The 20,680-nt window shown below is 41.7% G+C and overlaps 1 pseudogene; it reads left to right on the top strand.

The window, feature by feature from the left end:
• LOC142183587 (alpha-2-macroglobulin-like protein 1) overlaps positions 1-18,454 on the top strand; it is a 35,161-nt pseudogene extending 16,707 nt beyond the window's left edge.
• The last annotated feature ends 2,226 nt before the right edge of the window (positions 18,455-20,680 follow it).

The following is a 20,680-nucleotide window of genomic DNA, read 5'->3' on the forward strand; positions in this document are numbered from 1 at the left end:
GCCATCAATCGCTAATCTACATAGGATTTAGCTTATAGTGACTTTCCTGGCTCCTACACAGTATTCCAAGTTGTGCTAGTTCCGTCACCCCATGGCGTCTGCCAAGATTCAGAACCCATAAATCTGATATTAACGACAGATGCTAAGGATATGTCAGTAGCCTTCCCACCACAGCTATTTTTTGATTTCCGTTTTTTACTTTCGACTTTCCAATAGCCATAACATTTTTGCTTTACCATTCACAAAGGGCTTATTTTTTGCGGAACAATTTGTACTTCATAATGGTATCATTAAAAGTCATTTATTTTGTCCCTAACATGAAGAAATAGCCTTAAGAAAGGCTATTTCTTCTCCTACCTTTAGATGTCTTCTCCGCGCCGCCGTTCGGTATATTATCCAGTTTTCGTCGGTATGCAAATTAATTCTGGTTTTCCGCTTCCCATTGACTGCGTTGGTTTTTGTAGGTGGAATTCGCCTGAAGGAATCTTTTTTTTTCCACTAGCAGAAAAAAAAAGCTAGTGAAACCCATAGAACTCTATGGGAAGGCGTTTTTTCCACGTGGATTCTGACACGGATTCAGTGCCAAAATCCTCACCAGAAAAACTTGGTGTGAATGGACCCTAAGCCCTCCCAATTGGACTTGAATTTGCAATCATTAGATCACTTGAACTAGAAGGGTCCTGTGATCCCACCACATTGGAGCCATATCGGCAACAAAAAGTAAGAGGAGTAGAGGTGGGGGCTTTGACCAGGGGTTCCTAAGGGGAAAATGGGGAGCACAGTAAGACTAAGCTGGTGGTCAGTAGCCAACAGTCAAAGAGGGAATTCCAGAGGTCAGGCTCCCACTGATCAGAATAGTATGGAATTTTCTAAGGGCTAGTTCACATGGGGTTCCGCATGACCACATTCCACCGCGGCTGCAGTGCACTAGCATCCCGATCCGGGATTAGGTCCAAATGAATGGGCCTAGTCCAGAGGGTGGTGTCACAAGGCGGATGCCACAGCTGAATCCGGAATCCGCCTGAAGAAAGGGCAGCTCACTTCTTTTGATTGATTGATTTCCTTTTTTTTGTAGATTGTGAGCCCCACATAGAGATCACAATGTACATTTTTTTACCTATCAGTATGTCTTTTTTTTTTGAGTATGGGATGGAAACCCACGCAAACACGGGGAGAACACACAAACTCCTTGAGATGTTTTGTTTTTTTGCCCTTGGCGGGTTTTGAACACCAGGACTCCAACGCTGCAAAGCTGCAGTGCTAACCACTGAGCCACCGTGTGGCCCCTGATTGATTTCAATGGGAGGCAGCAGGATTTTGACGCGGATTCCGCATAAAAAACCTGACCATTTTGCCCCATGTGAACTAGCCCTAACACTATTCCAAAAAAGTCAATGGTAGTAATTAAGTAAAGATACATAGAAAATATTTGATATAAAATACTCTTTTTCAGAGTTCCCAGATGTAATCCATGTGGATGGCTTTGATGACGACGTTCTATACGTATCACTTAGTGTATCTGAGCTTACAAACAAAATTCGGACAATGTTTCCCGAGACCTGGATCTGGGATCTGCTACAAGTAGGGTAAGGTCTTGCCTTGTATTGCTAATAGTAATTGTAACAACCTGATCTAAAAGATTATTGATGCCTAGTCACAAACAATATTTAGTGATGTCTCTCATGCAATTCCAGCTCTTCTGGTCATATAGCACTACCAGTGCAATTACCAGATACCGTTACTGAGTGGAAGATCACAACATACTGCATGGGGGACAGAGGATTGGGTATTGCCAATACAAACTCCATAACATCATTCCAGCCCTTCTTTGTTGATGTGAGATTTCCTAATTCTGTCATCAAAGGAGAGATGTTCTCCCTTTCAGCTACTGTCTTTAACTACATGTCCAGTCCAATGATGGTAAGTAGAGCACACATCAGTGTATAAGCCTCTGATATGTCCTAAGACAGGTGTATTATAGCATCTGTATACCTGGAAATCCCACAATTCTACTGAACCAAGAATGGTATTCTAAGGTGAGCTAATGTTTGTCAAGATTCTTAGAACCCCTGGAGGTTTGGGTTTTGTGGCACATACAATGAAACTTCTTTGAGACAACCACAAAAAATGGTCTTCTCAAAAAAGATGGCTAGTATGCATAATACAGTTTCCAAATATGCCTCTGGCACTCAGCCCTGGAGCCCCAATTTAACGTAAATCAACATTGTATTCAATCTAGACCTGAGACCAAAGTATAAGTACGCTAAGGCATTCCTGAAACATCCTTTTCCCTCATTTGCATATGAATAAAATTACAATTGACATGACAATGAATCTCCAAAGCCATATAATAGAGGTATACTTGGAACTTCAGACTCACCTCTATAAGGAACAGGGCTTAGGTTTATAACAGATTTACTGCTGACAGACTCCCTTTAAAATACAGTATACCTCCAGTTACAAACAACTTTTCATAAATGAATAGTTCAAATGAGTATAAGAAACTTTGTAACATACCTTATTAACGAAATCTGTTTTCTTCTCCACTTTCCATGCAGTTACTTTCTCCATATTAGACTATGAAGAGGGGAGGTGGATAGAAAAGACACTCAAATAATTGCTGCTGTAATTGTTGCTCTGCTGTTCTTTGATTTTTTAACATTGCTAGGTTGTAGGTAAGAGGCTGATAATACACAGAATGAGGCAATAAATCAATTATCCATTATTCTCTACTCCTCCCTCTATAAGTGAGGCTGCAGACGGTGACAAATATAGTGTAAACAAGCAGTCCTATCAAAGATAAGGAGCAGGAGAACAGCTTAGTAATTGATGAAGTAAACAGATCTCCTAAACAAGATATTCGAATCACAAAGTTTCTTATATTCACCTGTACTATCCATTTATGAATTATTATTGTTTATAATTAGAGATGAGCGAATACTATTCGAAACGGGTGTTTTGAATACCACGCTCCCATAGGAATGAATGGACGCAGTGGCGCGCAGGGGTCTAAGCGGCCGGACGCCGGCGCCAGCTGTGTGCCGGCTGCATCCATTCATTCCTATGGGAGCGTGCTATTCAAAATGGCCATTTCGAATAGTATTCGCTCATCTCTATATATAATCTATTATTGTTTATGCCTTTTCCGTCAATACGCAGGTGAAACTCAACACTAAGGAATCTCCAGATCTGCAGATGGATGACTGTCCCGAATGCAACATGCCACGATGTCTCTTACCACAACAGACTGTAGTTTTCACATGGGATGCTAAAGCTCTGCGTCTAGGTAACTATCTGTCAAACTACAAAATTGTTTCAGATTGAACAATGTGAATCGTAAGTCAGCCGCACACATTAGATTTTCATCAGAAGAAATGGCCGAAGAAAGACGCCGAAAACGATCATTTGGGATCATTTGGCTGGAAATCAAAAACATACTGGCCATGCTGGGAATTTTTGGACGGCTGTAAGCCGAAAAATACCAGTGTTGGGCAAGACTGGTTGGTTTTAGCCTATGATCGGCCAACTTGCTTAGACTCATGGGATTTTTTTGAACAACTAAACTGCCCCCCAACCCAATGGATCAGTTTGGTGGTAAATATTGAGAGAGGGATTATTCCCATGAACGATCCCATCATCAATTGGATGGCGGCATGACAGCCGTGTGAAATCTAAGATATGGCCGGCTTTAGGCAAGTACTACACGGCTCAATGTAGATCAATAAGGGAGGACTCTATTTACAATGTCAGTTCCAATCTTCACCAAGTTTATCAAGAGGCCACAGAAAGAGGTCTAGCCTATCTAACTTATATGTTTTAGAATACAGATGCATACATTTACTACTGGATATTCCCATTTCCCTTGGATGTGTAGAGACCCATGCAGCTGATAAGATTAGGAACACCCGATTGTTAATTTATTCATCCATTTCCAAGGAGAATAACAAAGGGATGGACTATGGAGACCCTACACTTCATATGTTCTTATGCGTATGTTACCTTGTAATTTTCTCTCAAGGCTCAGCTGAAATTCAGTTTAGTGTTGAAGCCATTGACACTAAGGAGTTATGTGATGGACAGCAGCCAATTGTACCTTACAGCGGATCCTCAGACAGCGTCATGAAGACTGTACTTGTTAAGGTTAGTAAGTGTATACATGATGCTACAATTCATATGGCTAATATATACAGAGAAGATGCAAATGCTTGATAAATTATTATGAAGGTGGTCATATGCATTAGATAGTTGTCGGACTCCTTCTTACAACTCTTCGACATGCATACAAGTATACACAGCTAAGTGGAGGCAAGGAGAAAAAATTTAGGTTAAGTGGAACAATGGCAAGTTGAAATCCAAGATGCCCGATTCCTTTTCCCCCCAATATCTACCATCACCCCCATATACATTAAATGGCTGGCCAGTTCCACCACCATCACCAGTTTTGGACCACATTCATCTGATGTGCGTCATAAATTAGGTAAATCCTTCACTGGCACAGAGGATATCTCCAGCGTCTCCCAATGACTTTACGCGGTTGACACATGACGATATTTAAAGGGTTGCCCACTGGACAAGCCAAGACTAATAGACGGGTTCCTGCTCAAGACCATAGCAAAGAGCAACTGGAAAGCACAACAATTGCTCTGGAGGACCAAAAATACTATTTATTGCAGGAAGTCCATTGGTAACTGACTGACCCATCTGAGCAACCACTGGCAAAAAGTTACACTTACTGAATTCAGGTCCATTACTATGTATCATTAGGATGAAGTCCATTTGTTCTGATGGTAAACAAATGTAGTTGTCTTTGTTTGTACTGCTTTTATTACCTTCCTGCCTACAATGGACTAACATTTTGGGATGGTGTAAAAGAGGCGCCAAGGTTTATTTCAGTGCACAAGAACTGGAATCGGAGCCCGTTCAACGAAAGCTGCATTGGCTCAAAATTTAGCCCTGGGAATTGGATTATGAGTGTGCCCTAGTAGTTAAAAGATTAAGGTCTAATCCAAGCTCAGTGTCCTTATTTCACTCCGCACTATCTTCAGCTCACTCTTTGCATTTGGTTTCCTAAACTGGCCTCCCGATCAGGTAGCATAGATAGATGTACTGATGGTAGGATTGACATGTAGACGATCTCACCATCGATCAATCAGGAGCATGGCTGGTGACTTATCTCATGGCTACGACCACCTTAGGAACAAAAGAAATTAGCTGGGATTTATCTGCGTACTTGTCTCATTTTCTAAACCCTATTTATTCTATGTCTTTGTACAGGCGGAAGGCATACCAATGACTTTGTCCCATAATTCCATTCTCTGCGGTGGAGGTATAGTATTCTTATCGGCAATTCACAGTATAATAACCAATTCTTTATCATGGACCTAGGCAGAATAGAAGCTATCTAGAAGTTACCTACATTCGCACAACCAAGTTTCATCCAATATTTACCAGCCTGAACACAATGCCGGGACGTATACTCCGATAGCTATCTATGATGTTTGGAGTCCCTGCCAATCGGCAAAGTTTTCTTCCAGAATGTACTGACTACGGGACAGTATTTCAAATTTCACCCTTTGATAAAATACTGTTCTCTATACTGGAAAGCTCCCATCATGTAAGGGCAGGGGTCTCTAATAAACTGGCTATATGCCTTTTATAGCAAAATTTTTCAGCACCTTGGACAGTTCATCAGATGGGCAATGTGATGTTGAATGAAAAGATCTGCCCAACTGATGATAATCAAAATCTGCTTTCACCTTTCTATGTAATAGTAGGATTCATTTAGTGAAGCCCGGTTCACATCTGCACTCGAGTTTCCGTTTGGGAAGTCCACTTGGGGACCCCCCGAACGGAAACCTATACGCATTAAAAACCGATTACCTAAGGAAACCACATGGACCCCATAGACTATAATGGGGTCCGTGTAGTTTCTGCATGAATCAGGCTTGCAGCTCTTTTCTCTCCGAATGCTTCATGAGGAAACTGAGCAGAAACCACACGGACCCCGTTATAGTATCCGCAGGTTTTCCAGGTAACTACTTTTTAATGCGTATAGGTTTTCATTCCAAGCAGACTCCCCAAACGGAAACCGGAACGCGGATGTGAATAGGGCCTAACATGGTATCATTGAAAACCCAGTGTTTCGCCAACCATGACTTATATATAACACATTCTTCAAAAATAATATTAAAGTCATCAATACTTCAAGCTAATCCAATATTTTGAGCTAACTTCACCTATATCACCATTTTTTTAGGAACCCTTTCCAGTGACACTATTTCCGTTGAGTTGCCGCCTGACGCGGTGCCAGGTTCTGCCGTTGCCATACTTTCTGTAGTCGGTAAGGCAAATAAATAACATATAACTGATATATAAAGATGAAATACATTAAAAATTGATATCTCGGAGAAATATGTATGTAAGTCCTTATTGCAGGCTCTAGTAGCATACGTCTTGACATCCAGTATTAGTATCCTTGTTGTTGCAGATGGAAACAAGTCCCTAAAATTTTTAGGTAGATCAAGTCTTCCACAGCCATAACTCATTGCCTTGTCTGCGATATAAGATCTCCACTGCTCAAATGTTCTCATTTTAGTCTTCAAGTTATATTCTAACCCTATGTTTCTCCCAGGAGATATAATGGGGCCGGCACTTCAAGGCATTGAGAATCTGCTTGAACTTCCAAGTGGCTGCGGAGAGCAAATAATGTGCAGATTCGTCCCTAATATCTACCTCTTGGACTATATGGAAAGCGTAAACCTACTTACAGAAGAGGTCAAGAAAAAGGGAATTGGTTACATTTTACATGGTAAGTTGAAAACATGGGTTCCTGTCAAAAGGAACCAAGTGTTCCGATGTCAGGAGATACATGAGCAGAGACATACCAGGTGACCATATTCTCCATCATATTCTACCAGGTTTTCAAAGGGAACTGAAATACCGCAGAGAAGATGGATCTTTCAGTACGTTCGGAGAAAGAGATGGTTCTGGTAACACCTGGTGAGTCAGCTATAAATCATCATCTTCACATCACATCTTCAGCCCGATCTCCAACTTTTTCAATTCTCCTTTTATCAGGTTGTCAGCTTTTGTTATGAAGGGTTTTCATGCCTCTAGCCGTTACATACACGTGGACAAGAAATACATTAGGGATACTGCTGCGTGGCTCAAAGAAAATCAAGAGCCCAGTGGTAGCTTCAAAAACAGGGGCAAACTCTTTAAGTCCTCTATTAAGGTGAGATATCTTTATATTTATGTTCTTACATTCAGTTCCCCATCTATTATACCTACAAGGAGCATCTCCATCTCCCAAAAGATGGACAGCCCATTCATCCCAGGTTCCGTCATAGGTTACAACTGGCCAAGCTGAAGGACAATGACAGCCATGTGGTGGAGGAACCTTTGTACCGAAACGAAAACATCCAGAAGCTGCTAGAACAGCTGATTTGTACTGGGTCCAAACACTCAATAGATCAGATACCGATGACTTATCCTGTGTATAGGTGGGAACCATGGTGGCTCAATGGTTAGCACTGTTGCCTTGCATCCGACCAAGGGCAACATCTGAATGGAGTTTGCATGTTCTCCTCGTGGGTTGCGTGGGTTTCCTCCTACATACCAAAAATATATTCATAAGTGATATTTTGTCCTTGTACATATAACTGACCCTTTTGGGTGTTGGGGAAGAGCAGCAACCAACTCCCCTACGTCACAATGCTCCAATCTTGCACCTTGAGTCTCAGTGATAAAAGCTCATTCCATATTTTTGTCATTGTCATCAGTATAAAAATTCAATTTGGGACTGGAAAGCCCCTTTAAGTCATGGAAATGTGAGAGACTAGTCTATAGTGGATAAATAAGCTATATAGAACCTATACAGACTACAGTACAGTATATGATTATTATAATGGATATTAGATAGTTGCATACAAGTAGCTGCTATACCATTGTACCTGGGTTATTATCTAGATTCTAGAACATGTCTACTAAATAGTGTAACGTAGATGAATTGGGCCATGAAATAACAACATGAAAAATGTCTCTTTTCCCCAGGGAGGTGCCAATGATGAAATGTCTTTAAATGCATATACCGCCATAGCTCTACTCGAGACTAAGCTGGAGGTATGTACTCTACTAGAGATGAGCGAGTACTGTTCGGATCAGCCGATCCGAACAGCACGCTCGCATAGAAATGAATGGACATAGCCAGCACACGGGGGGTTAAGTGGCTGGCCGCCGTCAAAGCGGAAGTACCAGTTGCATCCATTCATTTCTATGGAGCGTGCTGTTCGGATCGGCTGATCCGAACAGTACTCGCTCATCTATACTCTACATTCTGTTTGCTAACCATATGAAGTCATTAGGATTTGCCTCATTGCTATATTACTTCTATCTTCTGTAGGTAAATGTTGATGTTATGCGTTATATCTTGCAGGATGAAATGGTAGAACAGTCCCTTAAGTATCTACGTGACAATGTAGACAAAGTGGACAGCGATTATACAAAGTCGATGCTTACGTATACCTTCACCTTGTCTAAAGACTATAAACTAAGGGATTCCCTCTTGCGGGAACTACATGAGAAGGCTATAAAAGAAGGTGAACATATGATGGTGCTGAAAAATAGAGACTTATTAATACTTTCCACAATTCTTTAAATATCGAATTCTTAGGCATCAGAATGTGTTACACTGGTTTTCCATCACTTATTAGCCACTGGTCCGTCAAGTTACAATGGCCTCAGGATACAATATATTGGACTTTTCTGGACTATTGTAACTTGTAACCAGACTCAGCATACAATGCTTGGCTGGAGGTTCCTACAAATCAATATAGTCACTGCAAAACCCCTGTATTAGTGACGTGCACGCACTGCCTGGCTGACTAGTAGCGCCTATGTACAGTATAAAGTAGTACGACATGTCCTGTATTTTTACTTTTTACCTGTGCCAGGATGAGCTGCATCTTTGGATACAAGGTGAGGCCAGGTCCAGCAATGGAGGGAATTCAAGTTAAACTTTAATCTAATGTTGATTGTGACTACAGATGGTGAACCTCACAGGATTTGTTTCATTTCAGACTCGATGGCTCAGATCTAAGAAGAGTCTCATGTCAAACAATTTCCGTATGAATCACACCTTAAATTAGCTTAAAACATAGTGTAGAACACTGTCAGAGCTACTAGGAACCTATCTATAAAACATAGTGTATAACACTGTCAGGACTCCTAGGAACCTATCTATAAAACATAGTATAGAATACTGTCAGGGCTCCTAGGAACCTATCTATAAAACATAGTGTATGACACTGTCAGGGCTACTAGGAACCTATTTATAAAACATAGTGTATAACACTGTCAGGGCTCCTAGGAACCTATCAATAAAACATAGTATAGAATACTGTCAGGGCTACTAGGAACCCATCTATAATACATAATGTATGACACTGTCAGGGCTCCTAGGAACCTATCTATAATACATAGTGTATAACACTGTCAGGGCTCCTAGGAACCCATCTATAATACATAATGTATGACACTGTCAGGGCTACTAGGAACCTATCTATAATACATAATGTATGACACTGTCAGGGCTCCTTGGAACCTATCTATAAAACATAGTGTAGAACACTGTCAGGGCTCCTAGGAACCTATGTATAAAACATAGTGTAGGACATTATCAGGGCTCCTAGGAACCTATCTATATAACATAGTGTATAACACTGTCAGGGCTCCTAGGAACCTATCTATATAACATAGTGTATAACACTGTCAGGGCTCCTAAAAACCTATCTATATAACATAGTGTATAACACTGTCAGGGCTCCTAGGAACCTATCTATAAAACATAGTGTATAACACTGTCAGGGCTCCTAGGAACCTATCTATAATACATAGTGTATGACACTGTCAGGGCTCCTAGGAACCTATCTATCCAATTTTTACCTCTCTAAGGAAAACACAGCCAAAGTTATGTCAAAGTTAAAGTGACATTATTATATTCAGGTTCTCTTCAGATCCCAGAGTATAATAGATGAAGGCCCACCTTCCTTTACCTCTTTTTGGCATTCAGGTTCTCTCTCCACCTCCTCAGTGACATCATGCACTCAGGGTCACCGCTAAGGTCTGTGATTGGGCCACAGCGGTGACATGGGCATGCCGAACAGCATGCCATGTCATTGCTAGTGGCCAAATCACAATCCTCTGCAGTGACCCCGGGTGAATAATGTTACCAGGAGAGCAATGGACATTGCGAGTAGACATAAAAGAGGTGAGGGAAGGCGAGTATGATTTAAAAAAAAAATCACCTTCTCTGGGCCTCCATCTATGATACACTGGGTTTGAAGATACCCCAGAGTAATGTGGTGGCCATTTTAATTCACCTGAGAAGAATCTCCATTTGTTCCATTTTGGAAAAAAAAAACTACAAATTTTGAATATTTGGGTCAAACCCATCCTGGTACCAGTTCGTTCACCCATCTCTAATTGTGACTTACTGATCCTAGATATTCCAGGTAGACACCCTGATCTGGATCAAGCTTGAGGGTACCATCAGTGCCATACAGACTCAAGTATTACAAGATCAAGGATTAGAATAGTATTTGCCCCTTTTAAAGACCTTAGATACTTTATGTATATGTGGGCGTTGACTTTGATATTTCTTATAGGGGGACAAACCCACTGGCCAGCAAACCCATCAAAACCAACCAAAGACCATTTGTGGTCTCAACCCAATTCAGATGAGGTGGAGATGGCATCCTATATACTTTTAGCTCATTTATCTTCGGACAACCTAACAAAGGAAGACATTACTGAGGCGTCTTGTATTGCTAAGTGGATAGCAAACCAACAGAATCCACATGGAGGCTTTGCAAACACGCAGGTAGTCAATTTTAATCCTTGGTATTTGATAATGATATAAGAAATGGTGATCCGCACTGGACGCTAAAAGTGTGTCTTCACTCTGAGCAGGATACGGTGATTGCGTTCCAGGCTCTCGCTCTCTTTTGCAAGAAAACCTATAGTAAGCAAGGAGGACTGGAGATATTGTTCAGTTCAGGTGGAAAGAAAATGGAGCACGGTTTCCATGTGGAGGAAAAAACTCGGCTCCTTGTTCAGAAGAAGCGTCTTGAAAAGTTGCCTGGGGAATACAAGGTGCAAGTTAAGGGGGAAGGCTGTGTCTTCTTAAAGGTAAAGGTTGAGGTTTAGTTCTACGTACTGTCTATATGGTCATCCAATATAATGTAATTGTAAAGATACATCGCAACCATTTCTATTCTATGTTCTTACAATAGGTGGCCTTGACATACAACGTTTACCCCAAAAAGGTCAGTTCATTCTTCCAAATCCAAATGAACATGACTGTGGCAGACAGCACCGATAAATCGAAATGTACCTTACACTATACTATTTCTGTAAGGTAAGTTGGAGAAGGTTACTAAAAAGTCAATGATGTTGTTTTGGTGGGATTATACACAAAGTTTTGGTACCTAATACACTAATCCGACTCATTACTGTCACGTGGGCGGTCTCAGGCAGAAGCAGACAAGGTTGCGTGATTCTCAGCTCTCTCACACTGTCCAGAAACACACTTGCAAAAAATATGGGCCAAATAGCAAGATGCATCTATACAAAACACTTCCCAATGTATGTCCTGTTTAAATTCGGCATCAATTTATTTTCCGGTCAATGATCTGATAGTGAAGTTTTGTTTGCAAACTCACTACCCCTCCCTGTGAGCAGTTCCGCCAGCAAATGAAACATCACATCCAGCACAAGACCTCGGATGTGAGAGTGATTTATTACTTGTGAATTATTGGAGAGGAGACTGGAGAAGGCAGATGAATCATGGGAAATGTAGTTTGTCCACAGATTCACTGGATGTAAATAACACTGATACAAGGAGCAGCAAGAAATATAAAGCCAAGGAAAGGGTGCAGAAGGGAACAGTGAGGATTTAGCACTGCTGTGGATTTATTTGCAAATAATTTTTGGAAGTTGGACAACCCCTTTGATCAGAACAAGACTCATGTCACCTTTTTGTTGTGGTCCAGGATCACCTCTTTGACAGTAGAAAGCATAATTAGCAAAACTAACTGCACTGATTGCTCAAGAAGCGTGGGGACTGAAGAAAAAATTGCCTCTATGATGGAATCAGGGAAGAGGCGAAAGTTGAAGCTCCTGGACCCTATACGAAATCTGTATCATTTAGAATAGGGGTATATCTTATGTGCTATAATTAATAATCAGGGTGTGGGGCCCGATAGCAACTGTTCCTACTGCACCCCCTATAGCTACGCCCCTGGAGCTATGCCTATAAGACAAGGAATCCTCCTTAAAGGCTATGCATGCTTGTAGAGACTGTAATAAATTGGAGTTAATGGGAAGAAAAGTGTTCCTAGGAAAACGGTGACTAGCCCCTCACTCAGACATCAGGAATGAGCAGGGGAGTAGCCTTATCTGTTTGCCTAGTGCTGCTATAAAGCCTTATTTAGGCTCCCTGGCAGTAAAGATGTAAACTCTGCCCCAGTCTACACAGCAAACCGCCTATACCACAAATAGTAAATGTCAGCCTATAATGTGTGCTCTAGTGACTGGGGAATCTGGATCTGGAATAATATAGAACTTTATATGGATAATCACTTAAACACAACCACAATTTAAATAATGCTTATAATAAATATAATATAGCATAGTTATCTAAAACTCTAGGCGACTACTAATGTGTATGGGCTCACTGCAGGTACACAGGAGAACGGAATAAAACAAACATGGTCCTCGTGGAGATAGAGCTGCCGTCTGGCTTCAAGGAAAACTCAGAATCTTTGGAAAAGGTAAGTGAGGCGTCACTGAGACTTATCATACGATTTACATGATAGATAGATAGATAGATAGATAGATAGATATGGGTTGAAATAATTTAAAGGGGCTCTATCAGCAAAATCATGCTGCTAGAGCCCCACATATGTGTGAATAGCCTTTAAAGAGGCTATTCAGGCACTGTAAATGTTATATTAAACCCCCCCCCCCCCGTTTTAAAATAAAACCCTAAAAATGAATGCTAACTACTTACGGATCGTGCACACTGGGAGGGTATTCAGGGTGTGTCTTCTTCTTCATCCACGCCTCCTCTTCCTCCGATGTCCTCCGATCCCATCCTCCTCCAGCGCTCGCGAGCGGACACTGATATAAAAAAAATGGCCTGGGCGCATGCGCAGTAGCATGCGGCTTCTACTATGGCTACTGTGCACGCCATTCTTTTTTTTATCAGTGTCTGTTCGCGAGCGCCGGAGGAAGACGGGACCGGAGGACATCGGAGGAAGAAGAGACGTGGATGAAGAAGAAGACACACCCTGAATGCCCGCTCATCGTGCACGACCCATAAGTAGATCATATTCTTTTTTAGGGTTTTATTTTAAAACAGGGGGGGGGGGGGGTAATTTAATATAACATTAAAGGCTATTCACACATATGTAGGGCTCTATCAGCATGATTTTGCTGATAGAGCCCCTTTAAAGGGGTTTTCCAGACTTAGGTCCAGTTCACATCAGTGTCCACTTGGGACTCCCCAAATGGAAACCCGAATGCTGATCAGCTTCGAATCTATACAGTATACAGACACAGACAGCTCTGTACACTGTGTCATCGCCATCCCAGGTTACTTTTCTCAAGTGTCATGAAGATTGTCTAAATTTTTTTTAGATTTTTGCAGTCATAGACCAGAATGTGACTTTCCTGCAACATTGTTCCGATTTGGTTGTTTCTTAACCAAATTTCAGCTTTAAAAAGTTGCCCAACAGCAAGTCAGGGACAAATTGTGCAATGTTTAGTTTTATAATGTGCAGCCTGTCACGGTCAGGTCTTCCTGTTTGGCCGGGGATGCACATTCATTTACTCTAATAGGGTCATTATACTACTTCATTAAATTATCTTCTTCTCCAAATATTCCATTATTATCTGTAAAGTACACGGAGTTCTTCTTTATGATAGCAGCTAACCTGGTAAATATTTTTGCATTTACTAATCAATAGATATTACATATTATTAAATATCATATTATCTATGTAATATATATTAAATCTTTTATATGTAATATTTGTAGAATTATTTGCTACTTCCTATATCAGTTCTGTCCCCTCCCCATCTTACCACAGTACCAAAAAAGAGAATCCTTAGGAGAGTGTTGCATGTTTTGTGCGGAAATCACACGGACCCCATTTAGTCTATGGGGTCCACGTGGTTTCCTTAGGTAACCTCTTTTCTATGCGTATAGCTTTCTGTTCAGGGGGTTCCCAAGCGGACTCTCCGAACGGAATCCTGAACAGAGATGTGAACCGGGTCTCAAGATTCGTTTTGGGTTTGGTTGGCTCAGGTCCCAGATTTATTTTGGGTCGAACGAGTTTGGATAGAACTGGAAGCCCATTGTTAGGTTTTGTTGGGATATACTGGGGTCTGGATTGGCAGCTTAGTCCCATTCAAGTGATCCGACCTAAGCTTCAGTATCTCACACGACCTGTAATAGAGAGGGGATCCTTGTTCTGAAACCTCCATCAATTTACATTTTCCAAAAATACGACCAGCTCGGTGGCTTAGTGGTTAGCACTGTAGCCCTGGGTTTGAATCTGTCCACGGACATGAGTTTCCTCCAGGTATTCTGGTTTTAGTCCAATGACATACCCATAGGGAGTGTAGGTGGTGAGCCCTGTTTGGGACAGTGACCAACAATGCCTGTAAAGCGCTGCAGAATATGTTGGTGCTATACAAGTAAGCATAATAAGAGTATAAAGAGGATCCCGAATGTCATGCATTTCAATAGGGACCATGTAATACCCCAATTTACCTATAGTCCCCTTGCTGGCGCCTTCCCTTCCAGCATTCAGCTTCTCTCTAGGGGGCCCAAACTGTACACCACCCCTTTAATGCTTGGCGCTGTGATATTACACTTGTATGGTAGTCATAGGTTTGTTGGACAGAGGGACGGGAGCTGTTGGATCCTTTACCCTTGCTCGGTGATGTTCTTTCCACTAGGGGGCACATACTTTCAACGACACAATGTTACGAATAGAAACTATATTGTGCAGGTGCTGCAATACCTTCAACCAGAACATAATAATTGTAATTATCGACCATGTAAAATAATAATTATGGGAATTCTGTATCACCTGCACACAGGCAGGACGTAGGATTCATCATCAGGGAGGGTTTCCAGAAAGCAAAAAGTTAACTTTTATGTCTACAGTATAAAGAGAGTAAACAGGAGCGTCATGACGGTTACAATAAGGAAGTCTGACAATGTATTGTATGTGAAGGAGATTTCAGATCTGCTAAGGGAGAGGCCGGGATCATTGTCAAGGACCTGCGCTGTGCTATAAGGCAGCAATGGACACCGACACCGGGGGAACCCTGTGCAAGAACAGTTATGGGCCCGTTGTTTCCAATATCGGAGTATAGAGCACCTTATAATCCACCAGTAATTCCTGACGCCATGACTTACTTTATATTAAGTTACTGTTAAGGGGATAGGGCCCCCTGACCTACCGGGCCCCTCTGCTGCTGCACCAATGGTATGTCCGCTCCTGGTGACGTCCTTCTGAACATCATATAATCACATGACCGCATGGGAATATTGGCAGATCACCCACACGTATCACTTACATGTATATGATTCTGCATTAAAGGGTTAAAGTGCAGGTCCCCACTTGATGCCCATTTGCATGTATATGAGTGGTAGCCCATAAGGGGGCACAAATAGGTAATTGTATAAGAATACAGTAATATAATATCTCCATACAGTATTATCTTATTACTCATAATGAGTTACATGTTATCATTTTATCATCAGTTGAAGGAAAACGCGTTGGTGAAAAGAACTGAAACACCAGGGAGGAAAATCATCCTTTATATACAGGAGGTAAGATCTCACCGTCTATGTACAGATCTTGCGGCACCTATCGTGTTACTATTAGAAGTTTCTGCTTTGTGTCTTTTCCAGCTCAGTAAAAATAAGAAAGAGACTTTCGCGCTTTCAGCTGAACGACAATTTGTAGTGAAGGATCTGAAGTCGTGCTCCATAACGGCGTATGACTATTACATGACAGGTAATATGCTTTATATTATACTCTATTATACCTATACAGTAAAGGACAGCGTCTCTATAGGTGTAACGGACACCGTGAGCATTCTTGTACTCGCAGCATTTCCGCTGCAGATTTTTTTCTGCAATGTGTGGATGGGATTAGCTAGAGTCCTATTCACTTTGCAGGTAATGTAAAATGCAATGTTTCTTGCCCAATATACTGCGTTTTAGTAATGTGAGGCCCCGGCTGTTAACGTAATATTATGTGGATTGTCCATAAGATTTGACCAACTAGATAGCAGTATTATGTGTGTTATATATGGCAGTATTATGTGGGCTACACATGGCAGTATTATGTGGGTTATCCCTGACAGTATTATGTGGGCTATACATGGCAGTATTATGTGGGTTATACCTGACAGTATTATGTGGGCTATATATGGCAGTATTATATGGGCATGGCAGTATTATGGGGGCTATACATGGCAGTATTATGTGGGCTATATATGGCAGTATTATATGGGCATGGCAGTATTATGGGGGCTATACATGGCAGTATTATGTGGCCATGGCAGTATTATGTGGGCTATACATGGCAGTATTATGTGAGATATACATGGCAGTATTATGTGTGTTATACCTGACAGTTTTATGTGGGCTATACATGACAGTATTATGTGGGCTATACATGGCAGTATTATGTGGGTTATATATGGCAGTATTATGTGGGCTATATATGGAAGTTTTATGTGGGCTATATATGGCAGTATTATTTGGGATATACGGTATATGGCAGTATTATGTGGGTTATACATGGCAGTATTATGTGGACTATACATGGCAGTATTATATGGGTTATATATGGCAGTATTATGTGGGTTATATAGGGTGGTATTAAATAGCCGAAATTTAAGATAAGATGTCTATAAAGTGCAAACAGAATGCTAAATAGTCTGAGCCCCTGTGGCCTAAAGAAGGGATGATGTAAGAGATTTCCATTAGACTATGCTGTCACCGATAACACCTTTGTGCCAATGGTCCCTATTAAAGGGGTACTCTGATACTAACACTGATGATGCATCAATATGAAATGCCTTACTTTGTGTCTTTTTGTACAGGGGAACAAAGCCATATGACATATAATGTACCTCAATTATAAGGTGAGTAGATGAAAGGCTACATGAGCAGAATATGTGCGTATATATACGTATGACAGTTTTATTTTTTTTAATGTAGACTGTGAGCCCCATATAGGGATATATGATATAGGGATCACAATGTACATTTTTTCCCATCAGTATGTCTTCGTAGAATGGGAGGAAATCCACACAAACACAGGGAGAACATACAAACTCCTTGCAGATGTTGTTCCTGGTGGGATTCAAATTCAGGACTCCAGCGCTGCAAGGCTTCAGTGCTAACCACTGAGCCACCGTGTTGCCCTGACAGTTTTATTATTGTCAGCAGCATGTCCCTTGTTCACATGGAGAAATACTCTGTCACAAGGATTCTTATATTAGTAATAAAGATGCAATAAAAAAAACATTGATCATTCTGTAGTTTTACAAGAACCAGCCAACAAGAACGATTGTTCACGTGAATAATTTGGTCAATCATCCCCCACGTCAATGAGCATAATTGAGTAATTTTTGAGTCATTATATAGCAGGGGAGCCATAGGAACCCCAAGCTTGACAAGTTTTTCCGGGACATACCTATCGACCCATCCTTAGTCACATTCATTGGTCACTTGTAGAGTAGCAGGTTAGTCCCATTTGACTCATGATGGTTGGGCTGAAATCACCAATCACAGTCCTACAATATGTAATTTTACAGTCTCTGTAACCAGCTGATCTGTGGGGGTCCTGGGTGTCAGATCCCTGCTAATCACATACTGGTAACCTAGCCTTAGGCTGCGGTAGGTCATCCATATGTAAGTCCCAGCAAACACCTTTAATTTAGTAATGGAGATGTAACCCTAGGAGCAGTGGCGTAACTAGATTTTTGTAGGTCCCAACGCAATCTTTAGTCCGGGACCCCTTACTTTGTTAATTCTTGATAGTGATGGTTACGGGTGCCTTAGTGTGGTTAGGATAATCTGTGGGTCTTCTTGCTTTATGGGCTAGATGGAAGCTGCAATCTCACTACTGATGCCAGTGCTTATGGGCCCAGTCTGACTGCCCCCTCTGCACCACCTTGCATTACACCAGGATCATCTATTGCTGCCCCATGGTGGTAGCCATGTACAATTAGAACGTCTTTAATTGACAGGACTTACCTATTGACTCTCTCTACAGGTGGACAATAAATTCTAAAGTAAAGAAGATTCGCTTTTGCTCCATTATACTTACTTATGAGTAACAGTGTAATGAAGACAAGCAGGAACGCTTAGGACTCTGCAGCCCTACAATAATAATACAGAATTACATGGCATATTGTACATACCGTATTACTTGCATCCAATATTAAAAAGTCTTGTGTAAAATTCATAATCAACCTAATAAAGAAGCCATACAGGATGATGTGACTCTCCTATGGTAGTTATGATACTCTATTCTATCCAATCTGCATGAACACCTCATAGACCCCATTGTAATATAAACTAGGCCCTGTACCCATTTCTGAAGCATTGAGGGACATAAGAACAGTTCGCCCATGGGATGCTAACACACAGGGTCCACTGTAGTTCTAGATCTAGCGAAATCCCCATCTCCATAGGGGCCGTGTCCAATCTGCATGAACACCTCATAGACCCCATTGTAATAAAACCATGCCCTCTACCCATTTCTGAAGCATTGAGGGGCTGCTAAAATGAAAGGCTAGCCAAGTCAGAGCTGAAGCTGGTCGTCTTTATCCTGTTCTTTTGCATGTTTTTGATAATATTACGTACCTCCCATCTGTCCCAGAGTCAGGGTCCTGTCCCACTGTCCCAGTTGGTGGGATATACCTCCCCCTCTACTCCCTGCTTCACCATTAGACCCCTTTTGGATTACTAGGCACAATGTGATGACGTCACATCGCGCCTGGAGCTCTTCAAAGTCCCTGGAACCAGAGACCTCAGAGAACAACCCTCCGACCCCCGGTGGATAGAGGATGTGACTTTAATGAAACAACAATTCACTGAGAGGAGTAATGCACTAAAACTAACTTTTACTAATAGGCTCAGGTAAAAATAGAGCTCAGTTCACACTTTAAGAAGTGCGCCAGCTAAAACAAAACTATTCTTCTAATAATGTTACTCAGCGTGTTTCACTGTAGCCTATCAGGAGGATAATACTGGAGTATGAACGTAATACATAAACACGCTCAGTTCGCCATACCTCATCAGAAAGATGATATACGAGTACCAGCGTAATGTATAAGCGCACTTATTAGACCTTGGATTGATCACATAGTGCTAGTGTCACACGTCAATGGCTACTGCCTGGGCTAATATTTTGGAGGAGTGGAGGAGTTACTAGTGGATACGCCTGGAATAAAATCCACCATTCATAGCTATTCAGCCATGTATAGTCTCCAGGTCAGGTAATTGTAGTCTTACACTACTCCATATGTAAAGTTATCTCGTTCTTTAAGTGCATATGGTACAAATCCTCCTTTCTGGTTAGTTACGGGCAGGATTTCGGGTGAGTTTTTCAAAATTGGATGGGTGGAAAGCTATCTGTTACTAGTGGCCACAATGAGTGAATAGGAATACTAGCATACCCTCCCCCATCTATAATGCAAATGGCCACTGAGTATCAGCCTCTCAGGTCACAAGTTTACCTCCACCCTGCCCTGGAGATTACTACTTCCATGCATGAGCACCGCACTCCCACTACAGCTCCAAAATTGCCCCATTAAAGAGAGCTTGTCCTACTCCAATATTATCCTCCTGCTGCACTACACCCAGAAGGTGGGTGCCAGTATTTGGCTATCAGCTGAGCATGGCTCGCTATATAAAGGCCAGGCCATGCCCCTGGACCGCTCCCACTTTTGGGGCTATAGTGGAAGTGAGGTGTTCACACATGGAATTAGTAATCTAGTAAAACCTGTGACCTACGAGGCTGATACTCATTATAGCATTAGATGGGGGAGGGTATGCTAATATTAATATCCACTCACTGTGGCCACTAGTTGCAGATATTTTTCCACCCATCCAGCTTTAAAAACTCCCCCGAAATCCTGCCTGTCTCTAATCAGATAGGAGGAGTTGTACTATATGCACTTAGAGAACGAAATAGCTTTACATATGGAGTAGTATGACACTACAGAGCAGGAGAATATACATGTCTGAATAGCTACGAATGGTGGATTTAGTCCAGGCGTATCCACTAGTAACCCCTCCATTCCCTCAAAATACTAGCCCAGGCAGTAGCCATGGAAGTGTGAAGTGAACACTAAGACCCTATTCACATCTGCATTCAGGTTTCCATTTGGGGAGTCCAGTTAGGAACCCCCTTAACGGAAAACTATCCGCATTAAAAAGCGGTTACCTTCAGGAAGCCCGCAGACCCCATAGACTATAATGGGGTCTGTGTGGTTTCCGCACGAAACATGCAGAGAGAAAAGTCCGGCAAACAGTACTTTTCTCTCCACATGTTTTGTGCGGAAACCACACAGACCCCAT

The sequence above is a fragment of the Leptodactylus fuscus genome, chromosome 10, assembly GCF_031893055.1.
Source record: "Leptodactylus fuscus isolate aLepFus1 chromosome 10, aLepFus1.hap2, whole genome shotgun sequence".
Lineage (NCBI taxonomy): Eukaryota > Metazoa > Chordata > Amphibia > Anura > Leptodactylidae > Leptodactylus > Leptodactylus fuscus.